Raw genomic sequence first — 18,352 nt, forward strand, 5'->3', positions numbered from 1 at the left:
CTTTTAGGTGAGCGGCCATTTGTCCTCTTATCACATCATATGCTTTTTGTGGATACTACACTATGAGTTTTTCTTTGTATTTTCTTTCTGTTTTGGGGGTTTTACATCCATTCATGTGCTCCAAAGAACCTAATTTAAGAGTGTGTTGCTATACACCACCAATCCACCACCAAGGGATCACCACTTCACCTGGACCCTCCATAAAGAGACTGTTGTATGTGTATATATATATATGTATATGTATATGTATATATATATTGCATGTAATCTTGGTGCAACCACCACATTTTTTATATTATTGATGTAAGTCACCTCCAAATGGCTTCATCTTTCCAGACATGACTACTGTCACACTCGTTTTTTGTTGAGCATCTTCGCTCTATCCGTTGTTGCCTCGGGGCAGATTTCCTAAAATACTGGCTTGATGCTGTAGTAGTAGAATATTTTATTTATAACTGAATCCCAAAATAGAAAAAAGTATGAATTAACTCTGATGACCTGTACAGTATTTCCTAGAAACTCACAAAAGTGTCATAAAATTACTTTACAGAGATTACTTTTTTTTTTTTTTTTTTTTAAAGAAGTGGAAAGGTTGATTTAAATTCCCAGTTCAAATCACGGTTTGGCTGTCTAGGAGGACACAAAGCAGTGCACAACTCTAAGTTTTAACGGGACCAGAAACATGATCTTTAATTGCTGACCTTGTACATGGAGCACCGATGAAAGGTCTGGAAGAACGATTATACGAGAGACCTGGCGTGGCATGAAAACTTTCCTCCCAAACATCTGAAGTTAAAGCCAACAATTGCTTAAAAGTAATTTGACCTTTTGCCAATTAAAAATATATATACTTCTGGATTTTCCTGTACATAAATGGAAAATCATCACCTTGTTAACATTTATGTAAAAGAAATAAATAGTAAATGTTTGATCATGAAATATTCATTGGATGGAAGCTGTGGGTAAGTGCATTTTCAAACTGAACATGAAAGAGAATCATAAATGGGCATTAAAAGTACAATAATTACTGCATCTCATTGTATGGTTATGGTACAAAGAGGTTTTGGGAGTCATTTTTTCCCAAACCACTTCTGAGCAGGTAGACAAATAAAGAGCCCTCCATGCACCTAGATCCCAATCTTTCTACCGCAGTTACGGCAGTATTCAATCCGCTTGAATACTGTTTGACACAAGCTGAGGAGATGGTACCCAAATAATCTGAACACTATAACCACTACAGTTGGTTCAAGCAGTTATGGTGATTTATGGGAATTAGAAGGTCCCATTAAGTAAAGTGTTCCTACTTTCATGGAAGATGGAAGACAAGAAGAAACATGCCATGTAGGCAATGGTTAAGTGCAGAAGAATTCAAATGGCAATCAAGGTAAATGGTAAAAGGCAGGTGGGTTCAATCAGCATAGAGGTCAATGGCAATGCGCATATACAAACTGAGCTCATAGTAAATGTGTTTTGTGTGTCTGTGTCCTCTGTGTGTAAATGTGTGTGTGTGTGTGTGTGTGTGTCAAGTCAGTAAATGTGTCTGTTAGTGAATGTGCAATTGTGTGTGTCAGTGTCCTGTGTATGTAAATGTGTGTGTGTCAGTGTCCTCCATGTTTATATGTGTATATGTGTCATTGTTCTGTGTGTGTGTGTGTGTGTGTGTGTGTGTGTGTGTCCTCTGTCTGTAACTTTTATGTGTTTATTATAGTTTCATTTTGTGGCTTTTATTCTTCAGATTTATAGTTCATACACTACTCCTTGCATACACAATATTGACATTACTACTTTTAATCAGGTTTTTTCTTCAATATGGGATGACTTTAAATATCAGTGTCTACACATTTCATTTGGAAATAAAATTAATAGAAATTACCTTCTCGAGGCATGGGTACTTAGGAAGTTTTCTTAGACCTGCAGGGGTACTTCTCCGCAAAAAGCAAAAAAATTGAGAAACACTGATCTACCCCAATACATACCAGGACCAAACAAGGTAAAAGACAGTAGTCATCAACGGTCAGTTGAGCTGATTGACATGTATTTGGTAAGGTACATGTTCTTTTCAGGGTGTCTTCATAATGAAGTGAAATAAAGGTAAACTTTTAAAGTGAATGTCTTTGATGTCGTGTCATAGTAGACCCATACACACACTGCACACCCACACACACTGCCCCACAAACACTGCCCCCCATACACACACTGCACACCCATACACACACTGCACACCCATACACACACTGCCCCACAAACACTGCCCCACAAACACTACCCCCATACACACACTGCCCCAAACACACACACACTACAACTCTCACACACACTGTACCTTTCACACACACTTCACCCCTAACACATACCACTGCACCTATGTCCTATATCCCAGCAGACCCCAGATAAATTGTCAAACTGTTCTTAAACAGTTTGACTACTTACTCTGGGATGGGATCCTGGCACTACTGGCACCATAACTACTACACTGATCTGTAGTGGTTATTGTGCCTGGAATATTTATTTAAATAATCTACAAGTGCCCCTCCCGAGATCAGGCTCTGGATCCGCCACTGAGTAGGGGATGCGTATACAGTTGAAGTATGAGTTGAAGCTATAAAAGTGGTGTTATCAGAGTGGAAACCTATATAACATGATTGCTTATTGCTTCACTTTTAACACACTGCTTAATAAGTGTAATTATAGATAATATTCTGTAGATAACATCTATATATTTACAGAAAAGTAAAGGTATCTATCTGCTCTCAGGTGGAAAACTAGTAATTGGGCCTCAGAGTTTTGATTATATATTTATATGTTTTATGCAGTATAGTTTTTGTCAACAGGAAAATGTATAAGCGGAAGGCAGGGGCGGGCTGGGCCAGGGGGCAGGGAGGCAATTGCCCCCCAGGCCACCCTAAGTCATATGAAAAACTGCCACTGCAGGGCCGGTCCTGGGCGCCAGAAGGATGGGGGTGCCGCGCGGAGCAGGCCGATGGCCTGTTACAGGGAGGCCAGCAGGTGGCCAGCTGACCACCTAGGGCGCCCCAGTAGCAAGGCAGAGTAGGCACCTGCTTGTCCCAGATGGCAGGTGCCTACTTTGCAGCAATATACCGGCCGGGTGAGGAAGGAAGGAGCCAGGCGGCGGCGAGGAAGAACTGCCTCTGCTGCTGTTCTTCCTGCTCCCTCGCGCGCCCTGTTGTGATGCCGGCAGACGAAATATGACATCATCCCGGCCCCGCATCACTAAACTGCGCGAGGGAGGAGAGAGGAGCAGGAAGTCACTGCACCCTGGGGAGAGGACTCCTAAAGGTAGGAGTTACAAGAAATAAAATTAATTTGTAACTGAGTGTGAGTGTGTGTGTGTCTGGAACTGTGAGTGTGTGTGTGGAAGTGAGTGTGTGTGTGTGTATCTGTCTGTCTGTCTGGAAGTGTGTGCGTGTGTGTCTGAAAGTAAGTGTGTGTGTGTCTGTCTGTCGGTGAGTGTGTGTCTGTTCGTATGTGTGTGTGTCTGTAAGTGTTTGTGTGTGTGTATGTCTGGAAGTGAGTGTGTGTGTCTGTCCCTTAGCAGGGCCGTCTTTCCGCATGGGCACTCTGGCAGTTGCCCGTGCGCCCCACAGGCATGGGGGCCCTACCGCGCTGCCCAGCACATGCCTGGCCGACAGGGGAGATCCTTTGATCTCCCCGGCCGGCCAGTGGAGAGGTGTCCCTGTTCCTTTCGATCGGGAAGAGAAGTAGCTAGGACCCAGGACTGCAGGAGAAGCCAACCCGTAAGGCAGATCGCTCCTCCCGCCAGCAGACTGTGTGGAGCGTTACCGCGCATTACCATGGCAATGCTCCACACAGCAAACTGCGCGCAGGAGGACAGGAGACAGCCTGCAGCCAGACAAACTGCAGGCTGTACAGAATTCACAACTGGACCACCAGGGCTGGCTGTGTCCCAGCCTCTGTCACGAAAGGTAAGAAAATGGGTGGGGGGGGACACATATAGATTGTATTTACTGTATAGTAGTATTAAAAAACAAACAAAAAACATTTGCTACCTGCACCCCTCAAACACACAGCACCCAACACACATATAGCACTCAACACATGCAGCACCCCACTCATATAGCACTACACACACAGCACCCCACACTCACATAGCACTCCACACACAGCACCCCACACACCGCACCTGTACACACAAACACATACACTGCACCCCTCATTGCAGTGAGTGTGTATTCAGCAGTCTGTATTTAATCAGCCAACTGTGTGTATGTTTGTTTGTGTGTTTGTATTCAGCAGACTGTGTGTATGTATTCAGCACTCTTTATGTGTACTTAGCAGTCTGTCTGTGTGTACTCAGCAGTCTGTCTGTGTGTAATCAGCAGTTTGTCTGTGTGTGTAGTCAGCAGTCTGTGTGTCTGTGTGTAGTCAGCAGTCTGTGTGTGTCTATTCATCAGTCTGTATGCGTGTATGTATTCAGCAGTCGGTGTGTGACTGTATTCAGCAGTCTGTGTGTATGTATTGTATGTATGCATTGCGTTTGTTGGAGGTACTTATAAATATAATCTTCGTTGTATCTATAATTTACTTTTTTATTCCTGTAAGTTGTGTAGGCAGGGCCCCAGTGCACTGCTTTGCCCGGGGGCCCATAATGTTGTTAATATGGCACTGGTGTCTGTCAGTAAGTGTGTGTGTCAGCGAGTGTGTCTGTCAAGTAAGTGTCTGTCAGTGAATGTGTGTCTGCCTGTCAGTGTGTGTGTGTGTGTGTGTGTATGTGTCTGCCTGTCAGTGAGTGTTTGTCTGTCAGGGTTTGTGTGTGTGTGTTATTGAGAGTGAGTGCCAGTGTGTCTGTCAGCAGGGCCAGCCTTTGAGGTGTGCAAGCTGTGGGGCCACGTAGGGCGCCATGACAACAGAGGTGCCCGGCGGCCAACACAGCTCACAAGTTTGGGACACCAGCATATTTAATTTAAACGATTCCCTGGTGGTCCATTGGTGCGCACCAGCAGTAGTTGCCTTAGATCATATCCTCTCCCTTGTAGTTCCGGTGCTCAGTTAGTGAGTCAGAGCACAGGCTCAGAGATTCTCAGCCTGCGCTCTAACAACATTGAAAGTCAGAGCCGTGAAGGAGCAAGTATGGCAAAGAGCTACTGATTAGCATAACATCAACATCCGTTATAAAACCAGAAAAAGGTGCGCATGGATGGTGAGCTGATTCGGGGGTGCAATGGGCCACTTGACTGGATTTGCCCCCCAGGCCTGAGGCTGCCAGCCCTCCCCTGGCGGAAGGTATGACTAAAATAATTATATGATAAATAAGCATATGAATGCATGTTAAACTGTAAGGCCCTAATGAAGTACACAAGCACCAGGATGTGAAGAACCAAGGGAACAGTAACAAAACAAGTTTGTACATGAAGCAGAACAATGCTATATGATATTGTGAGATATCCGTTGTGTTACGTTTGCTTTGATGGCAAAGGATGTGCTACTGGTAATAAACACAACAGGTACAGCATGCATTTCATTTCTTAACAGGGGTAAAACCCTACAAAGTCACAGGACAATCCTGTATGGCAGAAGGGTTCTTGGGCAATTCTAAGCAGTCAGTGTAACCTAATTATGATGGAGAACCAAAAAAGAACCTGTGACAAATGTAACCACATTCTCAGGCTACTTTTTTGAATGAATGATTAAGCTGTAGTTGAGATAGCAGGCAGCAGGCCTTTATTAATTTGAGGAAACATCTTAATTTAATTGGTCAGGGTTTTAATCCGTTCAAGTAACTTTTCGGACCAGTCAGGCTTGGAGGGATTATGAATTTAAGCTCATCCAGATCATGACATGCGCATAGTCCTCTCTCAGCATATGCCATATATTATCTGAACTTACGCCTTTCCCAGAAAGACATGGACACTAAATTAAAGTGGGTAAATGTCACGGCTTTAATAATTTATAAATATATATATTTAACACAATGGGTCATTGTCAGACCTAACTCTGTACATATAGCATTAAAGACACCTAAAACCTCCACTACCACTATTCCCACTGACAATGACCTATAACATAACTTAACAGACATAATCAATGACAGTATTAAAATGACATAATACAACACATACAGCCACAACAGGCAACATAATATAACAGTTTTAACATTGTAGGGGTATGCCGAGATACCCCTACACCCCCAGGTTAAAAGTCACCAACAGGCTCCAACCTACTAAATACCAAATCCAACCAAGTGAATATTGGTACCAAAGATCCCAGCTACCAATCCTACCTACCCCCAATATTTCAACTTCCCCAGCCAAAACTAGCAGAGCACAAAAGTGACAGACCCACACAAAACCCACAAAAAAGGGAGGGAGGGACAACAACAAGTCTGTTATTAATATTCCCCCTCAACCCTTTCCAAACCAATCAAATCCTATCCCCCTGAATGCCTGCCTCCTAGCTATGTCAAGGCCCATTACACTTAGTTTACTACTCCATGGGCTACAATCTAACGGTTGTTTGTTGAATAATGGAGAATACATGTATAGGCCTCAATTTAACCCATTAAGGACACATGACATGTGTGACATGTCATGATTCCCTTTTATTCCAGAAATTTGGTCCTTAAGGGGTTAATATTGTTTGGATAAACTTTTAAAATATTTACTTAATATTATGAAAACTAGTTTAACTTTGTAATATTTTGAGTTTGATAGATTTGCATTTTGAGATTGATATATTAACATATGTTTTATATTTGGTATTTATTTTGATTTTGAAAAAATAAATTATTTTAAAAACTTATCCAAAATATGAAATAATTTGAAATTCTTATCCAACAATATATAATCGAGGCCACGGTGAGCTTGGTTTTGGGGTGTTGGTGAGATACCTTTTTGGTTAACTCTTTTATACTTGAGTATTTTCTTTATCTAAAGAGACAAGCAGGGAGGATTGAGGCTTAAAATTGGTTGGAAGAGGAAAACCTAAACCAGCCCCTATTTTGTAGTTGCTTAAAAAGGATGTGAACAGTCTACCGTGCAGCTACTCTAAGATCTCTCCAGGTATAAAGATCGAGAATTTTTTCTGGACATTTCTACCTATACAAGAGTGTTTCTGCAACACATGGGCAGCTCTGGTTGGATGACTTTCCGAGCTGTCCATAAACCTTGACCAAGCCTTTCATAGCTCTACATGTTAAGAGACATGGGGTGAAAGGAGGTAATAGTAATCTGGGTGAATAGGAGACAGAAGGCAAAATATTATTCCTAAATTTCTGGACCATCCTACATTTCTTTCCAGTTGTCTATTGTGTCCAGTCTTGCATCATCCTTCCTAAATTCAAACAACAGTGGAAAGAATATATCAGTCTGAGAGCCCTGTATCCACTAATTGTAATTAGGTACAGTGAGATATGTGTTTGTGTGTAATGCCAATCTGGTTTAATGAACCTCGACAAATCCAATTGATTAGTGCTTTATAGTGGATTTTATCATAATAACTCTTTACCTACAAATTATTACTAGACACAAACCAGAAGTTAAAAAAATTCTAAGCTTTCTCTCCGAACCTTAAATAGTGCTAATAAAGGGAACACACGGTTTATGCTCTTTAATAGTTGTTTGCGTTACAGTCACCTCAACGTATCAATCTTTACTAAACAATAGCAGAACATTTTTTTTCTTTAATTCTTTGTTCCAAATGCATTCATGCCAAGCTGTGAGTTGAGAATGGAGCTCAGTGATTCGTGTCTGTTACAGTAGAACCACTGGCTGAACTTCCTAAAATATCATTGTGACTGCTTTTATGCATACAGCTGTGTTTATGTAAGGCCGTATCATGTATGTAAATAAATTCAGATGCTGCTGGAGTTATTTTAGAACAATCTGTGTAACACTTATCAGTTTACTTGGAGGCATCGAGTTACCATGAGAAAGTCGGGATCTTGTTGCAAAGAGCTGGATTTCTGGGTACGGATGCCAACAAAACAACTGGATAATAGATAATAGTTCAGTAGCGTATTTGGCTTTGATAAACACAAAGTAGAAAACCACATAAATATGCAATATTTTCTTCTGCTTAATATTTACCCTTTAAGGTAAGGAAGGAGAAGAAAGGAAAAACAACAAAGGATAGATCGATTAGATAGATAGTTGATAGATTAGATAGATAGTTGAAGTTGCTGCTTCCTAGTACTTGTGAGCACCATAAGCACTGCACTGGAACACCATAACCACTGTAAACCCTACGAACTGCCGCAGCTTGGTTGGGGTGTCGCCGTCCTCCACACACCCTGGACCCAAGACCAGGATCCAGCTTCCAGTGGGTAGACCTATCCAAGTCCAGAGAGCATAGCAGGAACAGCTCTTATAAGAGCTCGTGATTATACTAAGGGGAGTATTGTGATTATAGCAATCCCCAGAGGGATTGTAGTTCTCCAATCCCCAAACATGCACCAAAACTTCTTGAAGGGATAAACAAATCTCTCTTTAATGGGAGCCACACTTGGCCTTCTATGACAATCCCCATGCAAGGGGTACACCCACATGGACCTGATGCTAGACTGATTTGCAACTTCACAGACCAATAACAATAAGGTTACAAGGCACGACACACACAGCACACAATCCCTCTGCTTGGGAGATAATTGGATCAGTAACTGTACTAATTCTAATCCAATTATCTCCAAGCACAGGAAAAAACATAAACATAAACTGAAAGATGCCTCTTCAAAACGACTTTGATAATGTGTAAATTGACCAATGGCTGATCTAAATTCTCAGAAAAAAAAAACAATTATACAATCTACTTACTGTTCATTGGTGAAATGTTAATTAAAGAATGCAGCTTATAGCCCTGTACAAACTGCATTAGGGAGCTCAGATGCCTGTGCTCCCCTTAGCACAGACTCTATCCAATCTTCAGAAAAGCATTATCTGTTATCTATGAATTAGAGTGCAATTTCCTTAAGAGACAGCATGAATTACTATCCTCTCATACAGCGCCAACATATGATGTAACGGTGTATAACGGCAGCACTAAGTTGTCAGAAGCAAGAATTGCCCTTACACACTAGTGAGTGAAAGGTTTTCTGTGGTTTAGACCTGGGTGTGAAGAAAATGAAATGCATATAAGAAAAAAAAAAAAAAAAAAAAAAAAGTAATTTAATGGATAGAGAGATAGGGTAAGCTCACTCAAAGACTAATGGTTTGTTTTGTTGTTTCAAAAGCCGCTTGAATGAAATCCCATTGAAGTCTTCTTGTTGAGTATTTCTCCCACAACAGCTGTAATATAATGACTTGTTGTGCTCTTTCTGAGCGATGCTTGTTCCTACGTGATTATTTCATTGTCATTCTTCTGTGATTTTTCTCTTTTAACCTCACATAAGAAATGCATCTACACGCAGCAGAAGTGGGCTAGAAAATATGTTTGAATTATAAAAAAGAATTGCTTTATTTGCCAATGAAATCTTTGACTTTGCAAAACAGGTAAAGCCCGGAACAGCATTTTGTGGCACAATCAGGGACGTAATTATATCACAAGCACCCGTAGACAGAGAATTCTCGAGTGCCCTGGCCAACCCTTCTCCTTCCAAACGTGGTTATTTTAAATATGAGAAAAAAAAAAATATATATATATATAAACAGTATATACAAAGATGATAAATATGATTTAAGAAAGATATATACACACAGACATTTTGTCTGTGTGTATGTAAATTGTGTGTGTGTGTGTGTGTCTGTGTTAGTGCATATGTTAGTGTGTGTATGTATGTAGGTCTGTGTATGGTTGTGAATGTGTGTCTGTCTGGGTATGTCCTTGTGTATGCATATGTCTGTGTGTCAGTATTTGTTTGTATGTCAGGATAAGGTTACCCTAACACACAGAGAATAGGAAAATAATTAACTAGTAGGAAGCAGACATCACATATACCAGACCTTAGAGTGTCTGGGCCTAATGTGATGCCCACGATAGGCAAAAATAGTAAATAGGAAAACAAGCCGAGGTCAAGGATTCTAGAAGTGCACATAAACAAGTAAACTAAGGTCAAGGATACCAGATAAACAGAATAGTCAGAACAAAGCCAGTACAAAGTCAGGAAAAACAGGTATATAAACAATCTCTGAACACACTCCGAAACCATGACAGGACACCTAATACCAGGAACAGGGAAATATATACAGGATGAACGTATACACTATTGGAAAGCATCCTGACAAAGGGTCAATAGAACAATGTAGATCTGGACACACCTGGTCATCACGAAGGGGTGTGACTTGTGAAGGGAGGAAAAAGTGCACCATGCAGCAGCTAGAGGTTTGACATTGTAGCAGTGTGGGTGTAATCAGTAATAAAATGAAGGCAAAAATACCAAACTTGTGATTAGAAGGTAGTTGGAGAATTTTTCCAGATATGTTATTTTGAACTGAATTTTGCAATTCTGGCTAAATTTATTATAATTTAGAGTTTAGTTAGTGGCCCTGTTGTGTGTTGTGTGGCCCAGAGTGTGAATATTGGCAAGGGACCATGACAACAGCGTAAATACAATCCCTGGAAATCTGTCTTGTACTCTCATGTGCAACGGAAAGAACAGTCGCCAAATGAGGAAAGAAAACCAGAATGGATTCCTGTTGGATGGAAACTAAAAATGTGAAGTCGAGAAAGTCTGTGTGCGTGCGTCCAACCTAAAACTGTATTGTTCATGAATTATACCCATTTATGAAGGTTTTATGATGCTTCTCTGACAGTTACTGAATGATGGGAACATTATATTGACATAGACGAACTCTAGACTATATTTCATCCATATTTTAAATTAGACTGATCAAGAGAATATTATTTTTCAGCCCTTTTTTGTATGATATATTATTACATGAAATAGCTTGATTGCAGTCAATACTTTTGAATGTTTTATAGCATTTACTATATTGCTGTCCATAATCTGTGTTTTTATTCATTTTATGTGAGTTTCAGAATACATGGGGAGGAAAGGGGGATACATTATACCGTTATTTGCTGGAAGAGAGGTACGCATACTATAATTTATAGATCAAGGCATGATAAACCACTTAAAGTGAGTCTGTCATCTTCGAGGGTCTTTTTGTATTTGCCAAAGACTCTTGAAGGTAACATCCCCACTGGGGTGCAGTGACACTGGGTGCAGCAGAGGGTATTTATACTTACTACTAGATAACCCCATTTTCTTTTTAGTTTCTGGTGCTGTGTCCTCATGCATGAGCGCAAGTACCCAGTGATATCTTTAGAGGATACCATTGAAAGTTGTAAGCCTCCACAGACTATATTTCATGATCTGCGAGTAGGCATCTGATTCCTAGAGCCATCACTAGCGATGGTTAGTGGGACTGGCAAAGTTAATGGCGCAAGTACTGTTTTTTGTCAAGCTTTGTCAACTAGACCCAACTTTGTCTTATGATATCTTTTGACTGCCATGGTATTTCAAAGAAACTGCAACACATTCAATGTAAGATCATCATAAAGCCATGTAAAGCCAAATTGAACATTTCATAACGCAGAGGCACATTGTTTTCAATTCCTAAAAATTCACACAAGCATTGCCCCTTTGGTTAATCATAACAGACACTAAAAGATGCCCTGTATAACACTTTTTAAACTCTGGCATGAAGTATACTCCATGCCAGTTAATCTTATGTAGATTTGAGAGTGAAAGAAAAGTGAAAAAAAAGGGAAACAGTCAGGTTAAAAGAAATATTAAAAAGCAGCGGGCCTACACCGATCAGCCTCAGTATTAAATCCATCTGTCTAATATCGCGTAGGTCACCCTCATGCTTCCAAAACAGCTTTGACGCTTGGAGGCATGGAATCCACAAGACTTCTGAATGTGTCCTGTGGTATCTGGTAGCAAGGTATTAGGTTAGGCCTTCATGGATCAGATTTGTTGTTCCAGTACATCCAACAGATGCTCAATCAGAGATCTGGGAAATCTGGAGGCCAAGGAAACATCTTTCCTGAACATCTTTGCAGTGTGGCAGGGTGCATTACCCTGCTGAAAGAGGCCACTACCATCAGAGAACACCAGTGCCATGAAGGGGTGTATGTGCTCTGCAACAATCTCTAGGTACGTGGTACGTGTCAATGTAAAATCCACAACTGTTAGGGCCCAAGTATTCCAAAAAATTGCCCAGAAAATAACACTGCCTCTTCCAGCCTGCCTTCTTCTCATAGTTCATCCAGCCAGGTAAATGGCGCAGAAACACCTAGCCATCCATCCGGATCTAAAAGGAAATGTGTTTCATCAGACCAGGCAACCTTCTTCCAATGTTCCATGGTCCAGTTCTGATGCTCACAAAGGTTCTTTAAGCAGGTGAACAGGTGTCATCATGGGCACTATGACCGGTCTGTTGCTATGCAGCCCCATACACAGCAAACCATGATGCGCTGTGTGTTTTGAAATCTTTCTATTATGACAAGCATTTCGGTTTTCAGCTACGATCTGTGTAATCGGACCCGATTAGGGCTAGCCCTCACTTCCCATGTGGATCAATGAACCTTAGGTACTAACCAAGGCATGCTGGAAACACCCCACAACACAGCTCTGACCCAGTCATCTAGCAATCGCTATTTTGCCCTTGTCAAAGTCACTCAGATCTTTTCGTTGCCCATTTTATTACTTCTAAAACATACAATTCAAGAACTGATTGTTCACTTGCTGCCTAATATAGCCCACCCCTTGACAGATGCCATTGTAACAATATAATCAATGTTATTCACTTTACCTGTCAGTGGTTTTAATGTTGTGGCTGATCAGTGTATATCTAACATGAATGGAGATTGAATTTAATTATAGGGATTAGATTACTAAACCCCAAATTGTAAACAATATTAAACCAAATTGCAAAATGTAGGCAAAAATAGCTGATTTGGAAAAATTCTCCAACTCACATAAGTCAGTACTTGGCTATTTTGCCTTCATTTTGCAATTCAGTATTCAATTCACTACAGTTGAGTATTTAGTGATAAACCCCCATATACATTAATACTGATTTACCAATGCACTTTACCACGTAGCAGGTTCACAAATAAATGGAAAATGTACACTACGAGGCAATGACACATCTTGCTTGAGATTTTACAATGTAAATGGATCTTCTAGGGTGAGCCTGAATCATAAAACTGATACACAGGCAATCAATACAATCAAGAGTATAGATAGAGTTGTCAAATAAGAAATATTTGCTTAAAGCTTTAGCTGCATTCTAATAACCTTGTGATTTCTTTGTTGATAATTCCTATTTAATGTGCTCCGTAATTCGATTTAAAAGCAGTGGAGCATTGCCCAATTTTCTATAGTTAAGAAGAATTAGTTGACCAGGTCTCAAGCACTTGTCAGGGGATCACAGTTACCTGCAATTATTGCAAAATAATTGCTAAGAGTGATTTGCACACTGAAGGATTTGTGCTTTGGCGGTCTACACTTGGTTGTCTGAAATTAGGTTGAATGTAATGTTCTACGCCCTGATCTGAATATATGGACCCTGGGTTTGACAAGGTATTATGTATCTCCATTATTATTTTTTCTCTGGGCAAATTAAGTCTGATAAAACCATGTCCAATTAAAATCATTTCCCAAAAATATTGGTGTGAGATTTATGAAGGCAAAAACAGGTGTTATAATGTTGCAAACAGCTAAAGAAGAAGCAATCCCCATGAAAACCAACAGAATGTCTTTCATCATTTTGCAATTTGCATCCAAAACAGTGGTGTTTTTTGGATTTGTGCTGCCCTAGGCAGGACGGTGCTCGGGCACCTCCCCCCTATTTAAATTTTACCCCCCAGTCAAGGCCGCACTTTGACTGACAGACACTTTCTTACTGATGCATTCACTGACATACACTCACTAAAAGATACAGTCATTGGCACACATACTGTTTAACCAACACACACTTTCACTGACAGACAGACACACACACACTCACTGACAGACACACACTCATATATACTGACAAACAATGACATACACACTCACCGATTTGACACACAGACACACACAGACACACACTATTACTCAGACACACACTGATAAACGCATGCACTCACTGACAGATGCATGCACTCATTGACAGACACATACACTCATTGACAGACACACACTCTCATATACACTGACAAACAATGACATACACAAACACATTTACTGATTTGATACACAGACACACACTATTACTCAGACACACACGGATAGACGCACACACTCACTGACAGATGCATGCACTCATTGACAGACACACACTCTCATATACACTGACAAACAATGACATACACAAACACATTTACTGATTTGACACACCCTGACAGACACACACTGTTACTCAGACACACACTGACAGACTTACACTCACTGACAGACTTACACTCACTGACAGGCGTACACACTGACAGACGCACACATTGACAGACGCACACACTCACTGACAGACACATACACTCACTGACAGACACACACACACTGACAGATAGACAGACACAGAGACACTCACTGGCAGACACTCTCTCACAGACACACACACACTCACAGACACACACACACACTTACAGACAAACACACCAGACACACACACTTACAGACACACACACATACACACTCACTCACAGACACACACTTTACCCAACACTCACAAATTGTAATTTTTTAAAATTTTAATTTAAATCCACCCAGCCTCCCTTGGAGAGAGAAAGTGGCGAGGGAGCTCTAATCTTCCTGTTCAGCTCCCTCACACACTGCTTAGTGATGCTGGGAGCTGGAGTGACGTCATATTCCAGCTACCGGCTTCACTAAGCGGTGCGAGAGGGAGCTGAGCAGGAAGAGCTCAGGTGAGCATGCTCCCTCGCTGCCCGCCGCGATAGAAGCTGCCACCCGCCTCAGGGTGGCTCAAAAGTGGCCAGCTGGCCAGTTCTTGAGCCCCCCAGGACACGAGGCAAACAAGGCATCCACCTGGGCGTTTAGGGGCGGCTTTTTTTGCCACCCTCTACAAAGTGCCTTGTTTGCTTCGTGTAAGATACATCGCTGATCCAAAATACCATCTGTTTTACCTCTATAAATCTGCCCCTTAATCTCCTGTACCACCTATTTCTACTACTCACTGACTTCCTTTTGGGACACCCAATATCCTTCAAAATAAAATAAGACCTAATAGAGTAAAAGTTTTTTTACAGGTATTTTTGTGTAAAATTGACAATGCAACGCTCACATATTTTAGAGCTATCACACCTAGCTCTGGTATTAATAGCCACAGGGTCCATAGAGGCGACCCTTCCCCTTCTTGATGCCACATGTCTTCCCAATTTATCCTATGGAGTGACTCAATGGGGTATATAGAGTAGTACTGTATTAAAATATTTTATAAATTCAATTTAAAACAGGGTACTCACAAGTAAAGAACCTCTAGATAGGACTCAATGAGGCAGGAACCAATTAGTAAAGTTATGCACTAAGTTCAACAATTTATTATACACAAACAAATATAATATAAGATAAATATAAATTAAAATATGTCCAAATGGATATTAATGTTCTAGAACGCATTTCGCCTCCGGCTTCATCAACAGGGTATGTATATTCTATGTTTTTTTTCCATTCGTACTAAAATTCAGCTATTAACAATCTAAGTCTAATGTTCCTTCAAGTTAATACAAATTTACATGACTTGCAGTCATTTCTTCCCGTGAGATAATGGCCAGTGTTAAAATAATCAAACAGTCAAAAAGCCAGGTACAGTTTGGAATGAAAACAGAAGCTTAAGTGTCCCAATGAACTTGATATACATTTTAATTTGAGTCACAGGAAACATTCAATTTTAATTTAGGAACCAACCTGAATAAATGATCTAGCTAGTTTCCAAACTAGAAAGTATATCATCAGTGATTCTTACTTTTTACACACCATAAAATATAATGGCTCTCTTCTGTCTGCTTCCGCTCGACTATTTAAGAGTTTCTCTACAAAACACCTAATTCGAAAAAATAATATTTTCCGTGCAATCAAGGAAGAAGATGATGATCTTGTGTCATTTTTAGGACAATTACTTTTTTCATGGCTGCGGCTAAAGGGATAGGATTATTTGCAGTTAATAGAACAGCCAGACAATTTAACATCTTGGTTTACAGCCGCTGATAACTTATGCAAACTGTCACACGGGTCAGTTAAAACATCTTAATTCCAGAATATTAGCTTTTTTTTTTTTTTTTATCCATTTGTTGTTGTTTTTTTTTCAATTATTTTTTTCGCTTTTCACTTTTGTGCTTTAAAGTCAAATACGTATTCAAATAGAGTCACTATGAGAGAACAAAACGCTTTTATTAATATGTGCAGTGCCACCATCAGGGTGTACAGCCAGTATACCGTTAAGGGGCCTGGCAGAGCCCCTTACTAACTATCTCCTCGAAACAAAGTGCATTGCGGAACTCAGGTGTGGACCCATTTGCTGGGTGCCCCATTTCTTCTCCTGCACGGTAGTGCCGGGAGGAAGTGATAATATTAGACTTGTTTTGCAGTGTATGGACAAGCCACGTGGGAGACAAAGATTAGCACATCGACAATTGCAGCAGTATCCCCTATGGACCACACACACTAAAATATATGTCGTAACCCACCTACTACAAGAAGTACGATATAAAGGGAATGGCTTAAACCATATATTTTAGTGTGTGTGTCAAACTGCAATTTGCAGTCAGTGTGCTTCTGTGTATGCATATGGTAATGTGTTTATCTGTGGTCTGGCATTTTCTAGGGTGTGTGTGTGGTGTGGCATTGTGTATGGTGTGCATGGTGTGGCATTGTGTATGAGCACCTGAGAGTGTGTGTCTGGTAATCAGTATCATTGTGTCTGTCTGGCAGTGTGTATCAATATCTTTGTGTGTCTGTGAATGTGTGCATCCGTTAGTGTGCATGCTGTATCTGTATTTAGGAGAAGGTGGACCTATTGGACTGCAAGGGACCTGAAGAGTTCTAATGGTTGCCCTGCACTTGTGAGTGTAGATGTACGAGGTTCATTTATTTTAAAGGGAAACTCTCACTTCCAAGGATTTTTAATATGGTATTTCAAAATTTCTATGTTTTAGGGAGTATGGTGAGAATGACAGAGGCCCTCCAGACTTGCAATGGCGTGTAACTTTTAAAGTCTGGCTAGTGCAGGACTTGAATTTATCGGGACTCTAAAGGCACCCAGGCCATCTTATCTAAATAATGTGGTCTGGATGCCAAACCTCTGTAGTTTTAGCCCTGCACCTGAAAATAAGGCAATGTTTTCATTGCGGCGTTAACACAGTGGCTGTCTAGAACCGAGTTAAACTCATAGAGAGTATTTAATTGGTGCAGCTCTGCATTTTGCTGCGCATGTGCACTAGCCTCCCAGTGCAACGCGAGGGGAAAGCATTGGATTGGCTGAGATCATTCATTTACATCAATCTTGTGTGGCAGAGTGGCAGCACGGTGACCGGCACACTGCAGGATGTAAGGTAAGTAAATCGGACCTTTCAAGCCCCTTCAAGGGGTGTGAGGGGGCTCTTCATAGGTAGGGGGGCACTATAGCTGTAGGAAACCATGTTTGTATTCCTAACACTGTAATTTTCCTTTAAAAAAAGGACAGCATCTTAAAGGTTAACACTTATTGGTGATTTACAATGTTTTATCCGATGGTGTATACTGCAGAGAATGGCACAGCATATATTAGAGAAGGGACAGTTTGCCTTTAAGATGTGTGTCATTTATTTTAGCAGTTAGAGACAAATCATTTTTCGCTGTAGCCTCTTAAACTTGCTGCTGTGCCATTTTAGGGCACTATTTATTAAACATAGTTGCCAAAAAGTTAGTGTCAGGCCCTATTCTATGTCATGAACAGCTATATACTCCCCTCCGTAACATAGCCTTAACAACTGCCCGGTTCATTCACTAGAGTGAGAATTCTAAAAGTGAATATAAAAAAATAAGGTCAAAATAGTCGAACTGCAAATGTTATCTAAGCCAGTTCTATTTTAATTTCAGCTGCTCTGGCCTTAAATTTGAATATATATAAATATACTGGCAGTACATGCACAATGAAAATTGCACAAGGCAGTTCTAGTGATACATCATCAGCAGTTATTTGCACGATCAATAGGGATATAGACATTGAATCACTCAAGATGCGTTTATGAGTCAAGTACTTTCACATTTCTTATATTTTTCAAGGTTAAATCTTATATTTTTGCTCCTTCCCAATACCCTGTCCACCATTTTGTTTTAAGGAATGAAGATTACCTGGGTATTTCAGTCTGGGCACACAGACACAGGCATGTCAACACAGCTTGGCATGTCTTATTTTAATTTAGAACCAAAGACTGAAGAAATAAAACATTTGCTAGT

Source organism: Pelobates fuscus, chromosome 12 (assembly GCF_036172605.1).
Source record: "Pelobates fuscus isolate aPelFus1 chromosome 12, aPelFus1.pri, whole genome shotgun sequence".
Taxonomy (NCBI): domain Eukaryota; kingdom Metazoa; phylum Chordata; class Amphibia; order Anura; family Pelobatidae; genus Pelobates; species Pelobates fuscus.